The sequence below is a fragment of the Lissotriton helveticus genome, chromosome 2_1 (assembly GCF_964261635.1).
Source record: "Lissotriton helveticus chromosome 2_1, aLisHel1.1, whole genome shotgun sequence".
Lineage (NCBI taxonomy): Eukaryota > Metazoa > Chordata > Amphibia > Caudata > Salamandridae > Lissotriton > Lissotriton helveticus.
This window is the reverse complement of record NC_136059.1, coordinates 2,132,299,831-2,132,314,985: the sequence shown is the minus strand read 5'-3', so window position 1 is coordinate 2,132,314,985 and position 15,155 is coordinate 2,132,299,831. Positions and strand designations below refer to the sequence as shown.

The following is a 15,155-nucleotide window of genomic DNA, read 5'->3' as shown; positions in this document are numbered from 1 at the left end:
CATTTGTACAATACAAAATCATCAAACTTCCTTGGAACAAATCTCTGCCTTTTAGACAAACGGTGAACATTATTTCCCTGAAAAGATGTTTGTGGAGATAAACAAGGAACAACATTAGCATCATCAAGTATATGATCAATTATATCAGAATCTGTACTTTTTACTTCAACAATTGTGTCACTTGAAAAATCAGGATCCATAGACAAACAATGTCTAAAACTAGAAGGATCAACCTTTGCAATTTTGAAATATTCCACCAGGATCCATTATCCAAAAGAACAGAAGGTTTCCCAATTTTACAAATCTCAAAAAGATCTAAAAATTTAGATTGGCCTTTTGTAATAAAATTAGGTAATTTAATTTTAACTTCGTCACCTACATGCAATTTAGATTTAACCATAGAATTGTCAAAATTATTTGAAACATCCACATTGTGTTTAGCCTTTTTATAAATGATATTCATGTCATTTTTTGATTTGGCCTGGTCAATCCAAGAAAGAGAAATCTCTTGTTGAGGACTCCTACCTTTAAACAAAAGAAAAGGCGAAAATGTTGTAGAAGAATGTGGAGTGCAAAGATAAGACCAAAACAAATTTGCCACATGACTTTTAACATCAATATGAGAATTAATAGCTAACTGAATACCCTCAACTAAAACTCTATTAAATCTTTCCACAAGACCATTCATGTTAGGTGCATATAAAGCAGTCTTGCAATGTTTAATGTTATTCTTTTTAATAAAAACATCAAACAAATGTGAGGTAAATTGTGTACCATTATCAGATACTAAAATTGAAGGCAAACCCTCTCTTTTAAATATCTCCTTAAGAAATGTTATCACAGAAATAGTGTCAATTTGTGTGGACCATCTATATTCTACCCACTTCGAGAAATAGTCAATGACAACAAAAATATAAACCTTTTGTGTCTGAATCCCTTCATATGGACCTAAAATATCAATCGCTATTTTATTCCATGGAGTATCAGGTACCTCAACTTTCACCAAATTCGAATGTAAAGGTTTCAAAACTTTATCTGAATTCGCACACAAAGAGCATTTTCTAACAAAATGAGCAATTTGATCATCCATATGAGGCCACCCAAAAAATATCTCTAATTTTCTTAATAGTACTAGACTGTCCCAAATGACCAAGATGGGCAATAGAAATTATCTTTTGTCTGATAGACATCGGGGGTACAAAACAATCACCTTTTAGAATCAAGTTCTCACTACAAGTCAAATCACCTCTAACTTTCCAAAACACTGCAAGTTCCTTTGAAAGATTTTTCTCAACTGGCCAACAATCCACAATGTATTTACCAACTAATTTAAGCTGTTCATCCATATCCATAGCTTTAAACCATTAATCTTTTGTAACTAAATCTGACATTGAAAGAACAACATCATCCACCGATGCCACAACACACTCATCAATACTCTCAGAATGATTAACCAAATTGATACTAGGCAACAATCTTGAAAAACAATCAGCTCTGGTATTTTGTGAGCCCGGAATATAAATAATGTCAAAATTGTATTCATATAATTTTGCCAGAATACGAACCAAAGTCATCTGCGGCGTACCACAAGGATCATCACTCAGCTCCACCCTCTTCAATGTCTACATGAGCCCCCTCGCAGCCATTGCACGCCAACACAACCTCAACATCATCTCCTACGCCGACGACACCCAGCTGATCCTCTCCCTCACAAACGACCCCGCCACCGCCAGAACCAACCTACACAAAGGGATGAAAGATGTCGCCGAATGGATGAAGAACAGCCGCCTGAAACTGAACTCAGACAAGACGGAAGTCCTCATCCTGGGATCATCGCCCTTCGCCTGGGACGACTCCTGGTGGCCCCCTGCCCTGGGCACCGCTCCCAAGCCAACGGACCACGCACGTAACCTAGGGTTCATCCTGGACTCCTCCCTCACGATGACCAGACAAGTCAACGCCGTCTCGTGGTCATGCTTCAACACCCTGCGTATGCTCCGAAAGATCTTCCGGTGTATCCCCACCGAAACCAGGAAGACGGTCACCCAGGCACTCGTCACCAGCCGACTGGACTACGGGAACACCCTCTACGCCGGAACCACAGCCAAACTTCAGAAAAGACTAACGCATCCAGAATGCCTCCGCACGTCTCATCCTGGGCATCCCCCGACACAGCCACATCACCGGACACCCGAGAGAACTGCACTGGCTCCCCGTCAGCAAGAGGATCACGTTCAGACTCCTCACCCACGCACACAAGGCTCTCCACGACCTGGGCCCCAGGTACCTCAACAACCGCCTGACCTTCTACACTCCTACCCGCCAGCTACGCTCCACCAGCCTCCCCCTCGCCGCCGTTCCACGCATCCGCAGAGCCACCACCGGAGGAAGATCGTTCTCCTACCTGGCAGCCAAGACTTGGAACTCCCTCCCCATCCACCTCCGACTGACCCAGGACCACCTTTCCTTCAGGAAGCAACTCAAGACCTGGCTCTTCGAGCAGTAACAGACACCCCCCCCCCCCCAAGCGCCTTGCGACCCCTCCGGGTGAGTAGCGCGCTATACAAATGCTATGATTGATTGATTGATTGATTGAACCTTGCAGATGCTTTTCCAACACAGTTGTTAGATAATAAAGAAATTAAAGGTTTATGATCTGTCTTTATTTTAAAAGACTTCCCCCACAAATAGGTTTTAAAATGTTCAACAGCCCATGAACAACCCAATGCCTCTCTCTCAATCGTAGAGTATTTTACTTCAGCAGCTGAAAGTGGTCTTGATGCAAAAGCATTAGTTACTTCCTTATCATTTTTTATCTGACTCAAAACAGCACCAAGTCCAGTGGCACTTGCGTCTACAGTAATCACACTTGAAGCATTAGAAGAAAACGGAGACAAAGGTTTGCAATCAATTATTGCAGATTTAATAGTATTGAAAGATCTAAAATGTTCATCATTCCAAACACATTTACATCCCTTTTTAAGAAGTAATCTCAATGGTAACACAATATCCGAAAAATTCTGAACAAACCTCGAGTAATATTCACACAAGCCTAAAAATGATTTAAGTTGATCTTTATCTTTAGGTTCTTACATGTGTTTAATGGAAGCAAGAAGATCATTTTTAGGAAAAATACCTTGTGAATTAATCATATGTCCCAGATATTCAATCTCAGATGTTAAAAACTTGCACTTATCCAACCGAATAGTCATACCTCTTTCATCTAAAATAGACAATACTTTGTCAAGAATATCTCTGTGATGTTCTACAGAATCTGAAAATACCAATATATCATCCTGAAAAGTCATAACATTTTCAATGTCTTTAAATAGTGAATACATCAATTTTGGAAAAACTGAGGCTGCAGATGAAAGCCCAAATTGCATCCTAATGTATCTAAACGTACCGTCCGGGGTAATAAATGTTGTAATGTCTTGTGAATCCTCCGTAAGTTCTACCTGATGGTACGCAGATTTTAAATCTATGCTTCTAAAAATCTTTGCCCCATCCAATTTCGTCAATAAATCTTCTATTTTAGGTAACGGATGACACTCCGTGACAATTTGTTTGTTTACAGACCTCAAATCCGTGCACATTCTAGGCTCGCCATTTTTTTTAAACTAAAACTATGGGAGAAACCCATTCAGAGGCATCGACAGGTTCAATTACACCTTCCTTACATAACTTTTTAATCATTTCAGATAGATCACTCCTAACAGATAAAGGAACATTTCTTAATTTGTGTTTTGAAGGTAGTGCATTCTTTTTTAGCACAATTTTGTGTGAAAATCCTTTAACCTTACCATGTTCTTTTTTTAAAATATTGCTGTTTACTGATAATTTCTGAAATCGGACAACTATTATCTCCATTTTCAATACTGTTCACATGTAAATCTTCAAAGAAACACACTTGAACTTTAGCATTAGGACAAAAAGTAATGTCAAATCTTCTTTGGTGTTTCCAACCGAGTACTTGTACTACAGCAACATAAACTTTTCCACAAATGGTTTTGTGCCTAAAAATAATATCAGAGATAAAATAACCCAACATTTGAATTTCTTTACCACCCAATCCAAAAACACGAATATCATTTGGAAGTAAAGGTTTGTTATCCCAAGACTTATAAAAGAAAGAATCAGAAATAATAGTATAAGGAGACCCAGAGTCTGCCATAACTTCAATATCCCTTCCTTCTACTGAAATAGTACACACAGGAGGAATATAAGGTTCAGAGTCAACATCATCATCATTGGTAATAACTTGTCCTAATCTATGAACCTCTGTTACAGCAAGAATCTCATTTTCACAAAACATTTCCTTAGGTATTTCTTCCTGAACTTCCGACTCAGAAAGCATTGCAATTCTCCTATTAGATAGACAATACGTTCCAAAATGACCTATCTTTTTACATTTAAAACATTCTTTTCCTCTAGCTGAACATTGTTTAAATTGAAAAGAATGCGATCTTGAACCACAACGATTACAAAACAATTTGTTTTGTGGCTTAACATTACCTTGGTTCATAGGTCCCTTCACATTATTTTTATATTTATTAACTGCTTGATATTTCGTATCTTTAACATTCACAGCAGCAACACCAGCGGTGATCTTGTCAACATTAATGGTGTTGAAAGATAAAATGGATCGTTCCACGCTTTTTGCAATTCTTATTGTCTCATCTAAAGAGGGATTACGTTGTCTAAGTAATTGTTCTAGAATTTTTTTATTAGAACAACGAATAATCAATTGGTCTCTAATATATTTATCAACTTGGTCCCCAAAATCGCAATCAGCAGCTAAAACTCTAAGACATTCTACATATGTATGGACAGGTTCATTAAGTAACTGATGTCTGGTGTAGAAATTATATCTCTCCATCACTATATGAGGTTGCTCATTAAACCTCTTTTTCAACCTATCAATAGCTTCTGCAAAACAATCATAGTCTCCACTTTCAATTCCAGCAGGAGCAGAAGATACTGGCAAATGTATAAATACATCCTCTGCATGGCCACCTAAAGTGTTTAATAAAATTGCTAATTTCCAAGAAGCAGAAAAACTTGCGCCATCAATAGCTAATAAATAATGATCAAACAATCTATACCATTTTTCCCACTTCATACTAGGCTGATTAGGGCCAGAATAAAAAGGAGGAGGTGGTGTACCACAAACAGTTCTCATTGTGAGAATTTAATTTTACACCTAGTATTAAAATAATAATTAGATTATAAAATTCTAGTATCTATAAATATAAATGAATAAACATACAGTTACCCTGTTGATATTCCCTCTATTTTTCCTTTACTCGATGTGTAATTAATACAAAGCGAACAAGAGACACCGGCAAAAAGATAGAGTAGTTGCTAAGCAACTAATTAATATACAAAATGGCCGCCAAAGCGTGTTGGCGCCACCGCAGCACCACGTGAAGAAGAATGTCAAATAGCAGGTGTGCGCGTCACCGCGACGTGCCAGGAACGTAGCGTGAAGCTTGGAAGCTTTTAGAAGCGCCAGGAACGTTGCGTGAAGCTTCTACAAACAGTGCAATGACGAAGACGATCCAGGAGATAGAGTCTTTAAGGTACGTTCCTTCTTTTGTAAGATGCACAGAGACTGAAGCAATAGTCAACTGAAAGTGAAGCGAAACTGCGAAAAAAAACATCGTTGACTCGAGGAATCTCCAACAAGCCCAACACGAAGTGTTGCTACCTCAGTCAAACCACTTAAAAAGGAACAACTGCTGTGCTGCCGCTCTGGCTCGCCATAATCCCGCTCCGGTTTCCAGGACAATTTTAAAGCTTTTAGATTAGGCTTCAACCAGTTAACAAAAATTGCTCCTCAGATAAAATGGATCGTTCCACGCTTTTTGCAATTCTTATTGTCTCATCTAAAGCCAATTAAATACAAGTATCGTAATCCTTGCATGATTAATACATGCAAGAGATAAAACTTCTTGAACAGATAAAAGTGATTCTCTCTCAATATTCCTCGAAAAGTTTAATCTTACTTGTGAATCAGTTCACCTTAGAGAGAATTCATCGATAAATCCACAATATGAGTGCACTGCAGGGAAATCTTGAATCCAAAATGTAAATAAAATTATCCATAACTTTAAAAAAACTGATAAAATGATGAAAAATCTTCCCTTTTGTTGATCAGTAGATGCTCCAAACCGCTAAGAAATCCCAAACGTCGCCAATATGTAGTAGTGGTTCTTCAGCAAATATAATCCAACAAAACCAAGTTGTAGTGAAGAGGTATTTATTAGAGCATCCACAAGATAACAAGATAAAGGTATTGTACGTAAATGTTCTTCGATCAGCCTCTATGGTCTTATTAATAAAACCTTGAAAACAAGGAGAGGGGCTCAAACAGTCCAAAGAGACAGAGCACCTATATTGACAAGCAAATAAAAAGATTCCCTTTGGACTAAACAGTTTCAATTCACTCCTCTCAATCACAATAATGTCACTCTCTATGCTCTATTTTATACTTGGAACACCTCCATAAGGAATACAGAGAAACAATAATTTCAAAAAAATATACATTTAATAAAACATCAAGATAAAAAAATCAGTGTCAAATCATTAGGTTAAGTACATCATAAAAACATTTCAAAGTCACTAAACTCCCTCTAGTCATGGAGGACAAATTATTCAATACATATATCCTACATGGAACAATACAGTATTATAGCGAGACTTAAACCGTACATGGAAGGATCATAGAGAAGGCAAATCAACTGTGCATTTGCAGGGTTAATTTGAGATAGTTGTAAACAAGGCAAGGGGCAGTAAGATCTGGCCTTGTGTTTCTTGTCCCAATTCGAATTAAAAAAAATATTATGCATCGACGAGTTTCGGTGGGACCAACTTGATAATGCCACCTTCTTCAGGACTTGGATAAATAATATTCCTTCCTTTAGTTCAATACATATATCTTAGTTTGACTCCTGTCATCTGATATATTAAAACGATCTGGTTTGTCAAGGCCGGATGCACGTTAAGAAGGCACACGCCTCAACAATTGTATATGAAGGGATTCAATTGCCTTTGTGTTAGATAACACATCTGGTCTCAGAATAAATAGAGAGACTTTCTTATTCTGCAATCATTGGGTAATAATCAACAGTCTTGAATATGTGGCGCTGTCACAACTGTCAGTAGCACTTTAATCGTTCAAATGTAGGCTGTTGTTTGCGCTTCTCTTATTTAAAAGGAAAGCTTGAGCTCGAAAAGCTCTCGCAAAGCTGTATAACACCACCGTACACCGGGTATCTGCGCCGGTGTTGTCTTATTAATAAAACCAAAACACCATGACTGCCCTTTTTCCAGGTGCTCTCTTACCCCGCATGAACTGAGTGAGTGACACAGCATAGCACCTGGGAAGTGATGGTTCTGCACAAGACAGGAAGGCCAAGTGACTCAACAGGTGGACATTGTAATTGATAGTCCTGCTTGGACCTGTGGTGGTCCTAGTGTCAGCCAGTTGGCCCTGTAATTAGCAGGTAGTTGAGAGCTGCACTTGTGGAATGCTTACCAGGGAACAGTTTATTAACAGTCAGAATGCACGATTATGTGTTATTTAGTATTTGGCCTCACTGCTGAAATTAACACTTATCTAGCTGTGTTACACTTTTAGTTTCTGTATACACAAAAAGGGCTGCTCCTAGAGTATGTTCTTAACAATTTCCTACAGAGTTAAACAGAAATGCAGTGCCAATAGGGGCATCTCAAAAAAAATTACGGACTGGCCTCACACACCGCCCGGTGTCATGCTTCATCATCGGCTGTCCTTGCCCTCTAAAACCTTGGTTTGATAGAGGGCGGACATTCCCCCTGTAGACAGGGATGCACTTCTAAATCTAAGTGATGGCCGTGAGGAAGTGATAGGTGATTTAAAAAACATTACATTTGTCCATAGACAAAATTTATTCAGGGCCCAAATGTATGGTGATTAAAAGAGGTGACCGGTGATATAGGACATTATTCTCCCTTCACCGTGTTGCATGTGGTTGACATGTTTCTGCCATAGTGTCCCCAAGGGGTACGTGGCATTCTTCAGGACCAGAACAGAGGGGAGGGGGTTAATTACCTTAAGGTTCACCTTCTCACACCTAGTGTGAGAGAGGAAGGACCCTCCTCTAACGTGAAAAGGGGCTGTGGGACGTAAAGCTCACTTCTCGGTGTAGTACCAAAGCAAGTAACTGTGTAGAGAAAAGAAAACCAAAAAAAGAATATAAACAAGCCAAAGCGTGTAAGTAGGCACACAAAATGCATCATGCATCATCCATACGGCGTCATCCTTAAAGCGCGCATGGTATGGTGTTTATGAGACACGTGGCATGTAAACGTGTACTCATACAACCGAAACAAAAGAAATGGTAAAGTACCACTCTTACCCTAAATCCTAAACTACTTGCTCCATGGGAGGGCGGAGGAGGAAGGACCTACTTGTGACTTTCTGAAAATGAGAAGTACAAAGGATATCAGGCAAGGTGGTAAAGACCACCATCACAAACTAGTTACTGAGAGTTAATTTTTTTTAAAGTAGTAACCAAGTAGTCGTGGAACCCCAGTCCAGGTATACACACACAACAACCATCCACCCACACTCTTACTGTCTAAATTCGGTGCTTCCTGCTGTTTCTTCCCGCAGGCGTCCTCTCGATTTCCCCGTTGGTAGGAAGTGAAGGAAACTCATGGGGTATATATATTCTAGTTAGGTTGCCAATTAGTAGGATAACGATTATGACTACCCCTTTTCCATGTGCTCTCTTACCCCGCATGAACTGAGTGGCACAGCATAGCGCCTGAGAAGTGATGGTCTGCACAAGACAGGAAGGCCAAGCGACTCAACAGGTGGACATTGTAATCAATAGCCCTGCTTCAGTCACTCTTAGCATGCATCATACCTGAAGGATCCATTTGGAAATGTGGTGGCCCTAGTGTCAGCCAGTTTGCCCTGTAATTAGCAGGTAGTTGAGACCTACAATGTGGAATGCTTACCAGGGAACAGTTTATTAACAGTCAAAATGCATGATTATGTTTTATTTCGTATTTGGACTCACTGCTGAAATTAACACGTATCTAGCTTTGTTACACTTTTAGTTTCACCAGCATTTAATTGCAGAATCACATTTTTTTAGGATGTGCAACATTTTTGCGTTTATGTTTTATACTGTTTTAAAACAGTACGTGGTATATGAGGTGAACTGATAAAAAAATAAAATACATCTGGTATTAGTCAGGGCCGGGCATTGGTAATGTGCTTCTTCAGACTTAGTCATGTTTATTCTATTATAAAACAGGACTGCAAGTCACAGAATTCAAAGGAAACCGAGTTTAATGGCACAACAAGTATAAGCCGGGGAAACTGGACAGCTATGTATTCCCCCCCAGGCATTTCCCACAGCCTAATTTCTGTTACCTGCCACTGCAATCAGGGCCGGCGCTAGGCATGGGCAGTGTGGGCAGCTGCCCAGGGCTTCGCGCTCAGCACAATAACAGGGGGCCCCGCTTTCACACTCTCACAGGCAGATCACCTACTCCCCGAGGCCCCCCTCCCCAACCCGATCACATTGCTAAAGTATTTGTGAGCAGAGCGAGGTGTCTTGACCTCGCGGTTCAGGGCGGCATTCCTGGGTGTGAAAGGAGGGGGGGAGGGTAAACAAGGGGTACAGGATGTGAGAGCAACAAAGCCAATAATTATGGCAGCTCTCCAGAACAAGGACGGGGCAGCACCTCTGTTAACATCCTGCGGTGAAGAACTTGTCTGCCTTTGTCTATTTCCTCTCCAGGCGATAGATGGCCCTTTTGTTTCCACGATTAACCAGACATCAGAAGATAAGGAGAGGTTGATGAGGGGAGGGGGGAGCATCTAGCTCAGACTGCCACAGTAGGGCAGTGTTTATTTATTTTATGCGTTTTTATATAGCGCTGACTTTACCCAAAGGTGTCAGAGCGCTTCACAATAGGAACTGTACTGATACACGAGGAGAAAATTCCAAGCGAACAAATTACAAAAGCAAACGTTAAGTTACGTGAGGCAAAAGTGACAATTGTGAGCAAACAAAATACAAGAGGTAGCAAACGGTACATTACAGGAGAAAAAAGTGACATGGGTGCACATTACAAAAGCGTACAGAGTACAAGAAGAGGTATAGTACTGCAATAAATGGCAGACACTCAAACACAAGAACAAACGTTACATAGGCAACGGTGGAACTTGTGCTCAGCAAAGTGTCTCACTACTGCTTTGAGGCACAGGAGAGGTGGTCCTTATCCCCTGGGCCTCAAAGCACTAAATCATGCTGCAAGGTTAGGCGTGGGGCCCCTTTCACTGGGACGTGGCTATTATCTAATGCTTCGAAGTCCAGGGCAGGGGGCCCTCACAGCTCTCGACCAGGCTGCAAGGTGCAGATGTGGGGCCCCCTTTGCAGGGCTTTGTAGCCATTATTTTGTGCTGGGAGGCCCAGGACAGAGGGCCCTGTCCTTGGCCTCACAGTGCTACTGTTAGATCATTAATTTCTATTTTCCAGAGAGACTAGCATGTTTGCTTCCCAGTCTAGGCCACCAGTGATAAACTTACAGGGTTGTCTAGTAAATACAGCTAAGTGCGTACAAATGGATTACCACCCAATTTCCCGAGCAGGAAGCTCCGTGGCCCCTCTTATAGCGAATTAAGCAGATTGACATGGGCGTCCGCAGGGGGGGCAAGGAGGGGCGCTTGCCCCCCCCTGGAGCACCCCTCCTTGCCCCCCTGCCAGGGCCGGCTCTAGGGTGGTGTGACCGGTGCCACCTTGGGGTGCCGTGTTTACAATTTAATTATGATTTTAAAAGCACCTGCTGCACGTTCCTTTCCTCCTGCAATTACGGGGCCTCACAAAAATGTCAATATAACTCCTGTGATTAATGTTCTTCCTGGCCAGAGATCAGAGTTTTGTGTAGTTGAGGTTTTTGACGTATGTGAAGGTAGTACAGAGGGTTAATATGCCTGCTGCAAAGAACGTGTGCCAAGTAGATTAAAGAGTGCATTTAATGTAAATAGATCAGCAGGTTACTGCTTTTAAAAGAGACATCCTTTTCTTACTTGCAATTAATAACTTAAAGTCCTAATATAGAATAGTGAGGTATTAACTTTCATCATAGAAGTGCATACACTCTGCTAAGTATAGAACATTGATTAATTTAGCAAAAAGGGGTAATTTGGGTAGAAATGGAGTCTTACTATTAAAGAAAACTCCCAACTATGCTGTTTCTTTTTCGACTCTGAGTTTGTGCTTGTCCACACCAAGCACTCCTAAACTATACTGCCTACCAATTATGGATGACATGTGACTCCTACACTTTTAGGGGCATATCATCAACGACCAGCGATAATTATCGCTGGCTGTGTGTAGCGCTCAAAAAATGAACGCCGCATATCGCCGGATTCTATCGCCTTGTGACGCACTATCAGCAAGGCACATCGCCCAGGCGATAGAAATTCAGGCAACCGCGGCGGAAAGAGTCGAAATCGCCGAAATTCCAGCGATATAAAACCGCGTTAAGGAAAACCTAATCTATAATGGGAGACGTGGACTCAGTATTACAATCCATCTCCCATTATAGATATGGCTTAGTAAGGAAAATAGCAGGCCTTACAAAGCGGCGAAAAACCCGGTTAGCGCTGATTATGATATCGCTATGTATGTTAGCGATACACCTGAAAATAGAGAGAACCAGTGTTAGTGATGATATCCCATGTTGTTTCACCGGACATGCCTCCCTTGTATCTCATTAGCGATGCAAGGCGATGCGATGTTGAAACCAGCGCTAATCCCATTGAACACGCTTTAGCGTGCTCTTGTAAATAAAGCAATATTTTTATTGTCATATTTCATCCGAAAACGGACGCAAGCGTCGCGATAAAAATATCGCTAGGCCTTGACAATATGCCCCTTTGTCCTTTGACTTATGTAACATTTCCTATACACTGATTTACACAAGTATGATTGATTGTCTGTGTAATGTGTGTGTGATGCAAAGTGCTCTGACATACTTTAATGGTATGAGTAGCGCTATATAACGAATTCAATGCATCTGAGAGAAAGTGGTTATGGACTCTTGGTCACTGTTAAAGGGTGCTTGTGAGAGAATCCGTGGTGGAGGTGGTCATTGGGGGCGCCAACTAACATTGTCGCACTGGGTGCCACCAGCGCTAAAGCTGGCCCTGCCCCCTGCAGACGCCCATGCAGATTGACTGCTTTGTGACACACTTTGAGCCCCTCACTTATGTTCGAGGGGCTGTGAAATTCTTGTCCTTTTAATTACTTGTAGGGGATTTCATAGATACTGTTTTGACAGCCCATGTTTGTGCTGCACCTGTGTCTTGTTTAACAGGGCAGGGAAGGTGGGGTGTGGTGGAAGGCAGAAGGGAAGTACTGTAGCTAGACAAGGTTTCTCGTTGTGAAAGAGTGCGACACACTGCCAGCTACTAACCATGAAAACATGTTGTCTGCCTTTTCAGATGTAGAAATGACAAGCAACTTCATTGATATTATGAGTTGAAAGACATTGAAAAACCTATTCAGTCTAATGAGCAAAGGAATAAATGCATTCCGATGAACTACTCCCGGCAGAGCCACCCTTTATCCGTAGGCCCTTGTCCCCAATTAGTTCCTCAGAAAAGCCCTTAAGTGTCCTTACACATCCCTCTTTTCTAGCTCCTCCTTTTGATCTCTGAAGATAGCAAAATGCGGCTGCGCACGTGATTGTTGAAAATCTTTTAGTGCTACTCTGACCCTTTTTAGGGTAGTGCCTGCAAGAGCATGCACTACTGCATGTGTCTTGTTTGCGAGACACTGTTGTATGCATAAAAGAGCTTGGAGCCAGCCCGTTGCTTACCACATGTTGTTTTGCGTGGTACTCTTCTTTACAGCCTGATAATTGGTCAAGGCAGATCTAACATCACTTCCGTTCCTCTCTGTCGAGCAGGGACCAGGCACTGATTGATTCAACTTAATCAGTGCACGTTTGCTACTCCCGATGTGATTGAGGTACTATTTTATTCTGTTCAACTTTTAGTGTCCTGCAAACAGAAGACGTGAGACTGGTAAAAACGAGCCTAGCAGGACAAAAAAAGTTGCAAAGATTTATTTTCTATAGTTAAGTTGCTTTTATTTTGCCAAGTCTTCTTTTCTTACTGTTCACTAATATTTTCTTTTGTTTTTGCCTGTGTACGCTTCTCTCGAATATTATTGCAAATTGACAATGTTTCTTTCTTATGTGTTTTTTCTGAAAAATGCTTTAACACATAATAGTTCAGTACACCTCCAATCGGGCCCACTCTAATGCATGCCAATCCACCCCACACCAATCCACTCCACTTAATCCGGGAAGCTTACGGGCAGCTGTGCGCTTTACAAGTCCAACACATTTACATTTAATCCAATCCACCATAGACCAATCCAAACCACCCCACTCCAACACACTCCAATCCTCTCACCCCACACCAATCTGCCCCACTTCAATCCAAAACAATCTGCCCCACTTCAGTCCAAAACAATCTGCCCCACTTCAGTCCAAAACAATCTGCCCCACTTCAGTCCAAAACAATCTGCCCCACTTCAGTCCAAAACAATCTGCCCCACTTCAGTCCAAAACAATCTGCCCCACTTCAGTCCAAAACAATCTGCCCCACTTCAATCCAAAACAATCTGCCCCACTTCAATCCAAAACAATCTGCCCCACTTCAATCCAAAACAATCTGCCCCACTCCAATTCAAATCAATCTGCCCCACTCCAATCTCCACACTCCAATCTGCCCCACTCCAATCTCCACACAAAAATCTGGCCCACTCCAATCCAAAACAATCTGCCACACTCCAATCCAAAACAATCTGGCCCACTCCAACCCAAAACAATCTACCCCACCCCAATCTCCGCACTCCAATCTACCCCACTCCAAGCTGCCCCACTCCAATCTCCGCACGCCAATCTGGCCCACTCCAACCCGAAACAATCTGCCCCACTCCAACCCGAAACAATCTGCCCCACTCCAACCCGAAACCATGTGCTCCAACTCAATCAGCGCCACTCCAATCCAAAACAATCTGCCCCACTCCTGTCTGCCCCACTCCAATCCAAAACAATCTTCCCCACTCAGGTCCATCCCACTCCAATCCAATCCACCTCACCCTTATCCAATCCAACCCACTCCAATCCAATCCACCCAACTTCAATCTAATCCACCCAAATCCAATTCAATCCACCCAAATCCAATGTATCCCACTCCAATCTGACCCACCACACTCTAACCCAACCCACCCCAATTCAATCCAATCCACCTCACCCCAATCCATTTCACCCCACCCCAATCCAATTCACCTCAATCCAAGCCACCCCACTCAATCAAATCCACCCCACTGCAATTCAATCTACTCCACTCAAATCCACCCACCCCACCCCAATTCACCACAACCCATTCCACCCCACCTCACTACATTCTACCCCACTCTAGTCCTCCACCCCACACCCCTCCAGTCCACCCCACTCCTGTTCACTCTTCTTCACTCCAATCCACCTCACCCCAATCCAGTCCTACCTCCCCATTTTAATCCACCCCACTCCAGTCTAATCTACCACATTCATTCCACCCCACTCCACTGCAGTTCAATCCACCTCACTTTAATCCAATCCACCCAACTCTACCCCAATCCAATCCACCCGCCCTAGTTCAGACCACCCCACACAGTCCAATCCCTCCAGCCCACCACACTCTAATCCACCCCACCACAAACCAATTTAACACACCCTACTCCATTTCAATCCATACCACTCCAATCCACCCCACCTACCCAGTCTAACTCACTCCACTCACTCCAACTCGCTCTATCCCAATCCACCCCAATCTACTCCAATCCACTCACTACCTCAGTCCAGCCAACCTACTCAACCCGATTCCACCCTACTCCAATCTACGGCACTCCACTCTATGACGCTGCACTCAAAAAGAATAAAACATTTATTTGTATCTGAATTCAACTTCATCTCGCTATACCCTGTTGCATATTTAACTAGGAGGTAGAATAGCCATCTTTGTGAGATCTGCGTCAAGCATCCAATGTGACTAATGTAATCCACTTAATACAGGTTTAAAATAGACTTGTTCC

The 15,155-nt window shown here is 42.0% G+C and overlaps 1 protein-coding gene across 1 annotated transcript in view; it reads right to left on the bottom strand.

Annotated features, from left to right (window-relative positions):
* The window catches only part of NEIL3 (nei like DNA glycosylase 3), a 243,898-nt gene that overhangs the window by 227,882 nt on the left and 861 nt on the right, over positions 1 to 15,155 (bottom strand). The window lies entirely within an intron of this gene.